We start from the raw sequence: 1,037 nt of genomic DNA, 5'->3' as shown, positions 1-1,037 counted from the left end.
GTCTTCTCTCTTCTTGATGAGTTTCACCTCCTCACCCGGAAGTGGTTCTGCAGGAAGTCACAGAGCTGACTGCGCGGGTAGAACCCAAGGCAGGCAGCTCCACAAGGGCCTGGTTCAGGTTCCTCTGCGAGGCCACGGCGTCCTGAGTTTTGGCCACTCGTCCTGGGAAGGCCTCAGCACGTCCTGGAAGAGAACCTGGCACCTCGCTGGTTGTGCATGTCTAAGAGACGCCCCGTGCCCTCGCGCTTCGCTGGGAAGCAGTGGCCCACGCCCTCGAGAGCTACATCCTCGCGGTGGAAACTGGAAGAGAACCCGGCCACCTCGCTGGTTTTGCAAATTGAAGAGACGCCCCGTGCCCTTGGCCCACGCCCTCGAGAGCTACATCCTCGCAGTGGAAATAGCAGCCCCCAGAGATGGTGGGAAAAGCAGCCCCCAGAGAGGTAGGCGTGGGAGCCGCAGAGGCAGGCTGGCCAGGCGGTTGACCGCAGCCTCCACTTCGGTGGAATAATTCTGACGAATTTGGGAGCTCGTGGTTGTTGGGCAATAGGAGTTAAGGTAGATAAAAGCCCGGTGTGTTGGCTGGTCTCGAAGGTGGTTCTGAAGGTGGTGACCGGGTGAGACGCTGGAGGCTGGTTGGAGGCTGGAAGGAGGGGTGTCCCTGGGTCTGTTCCCTCCAAACACTGTTGAAGCTGGAGACAGAGCCGGGACCGCCGAGGGCACTGCCAGATTTTGTTTTTGATGTTTGACGGCTAACAATGGTCAGGCCCTCCTTTCCTTCTGCCCCACAGACTCCTGTGGAACTGCAGACCGGGGACCCCGGCCCCCACCCAGAACTTGCCCTAATCCCACCCCAGGCTGGGCTGAAGGCCTGACGCACACTTGGCAGGAGCCGCTTGTGCCCACCTGCTCTCCACTGAGTCCGTTGCGTGATTAAGAAGCTTCTTTCGGTATTTTTCTTCTGTGACTGGCTTATTTCACTTAGCATAATGTCCTAAAAATTTATTTATGTTGCTGTATATGTCATAACTTCTTCCCTT

Source organism: Myotis davidii, unplaced genomic scaffold (genome assembly GCF_000327345.1).
Source record: "Myotis davidii unplaced genomic scaffold, ASM32734v1 scaffold223, whole genome shotgun sequence".
Classification (NCBI taxonomy): domain Eukaryota; kingdom Metazoa; phylum Chordata; class Mammalia; order Chiroptera; family Vespertilionidae; genus Myotis; species Myotis davidii.
Note: the sequence above shows the minus strand (reverse complement) of the source record.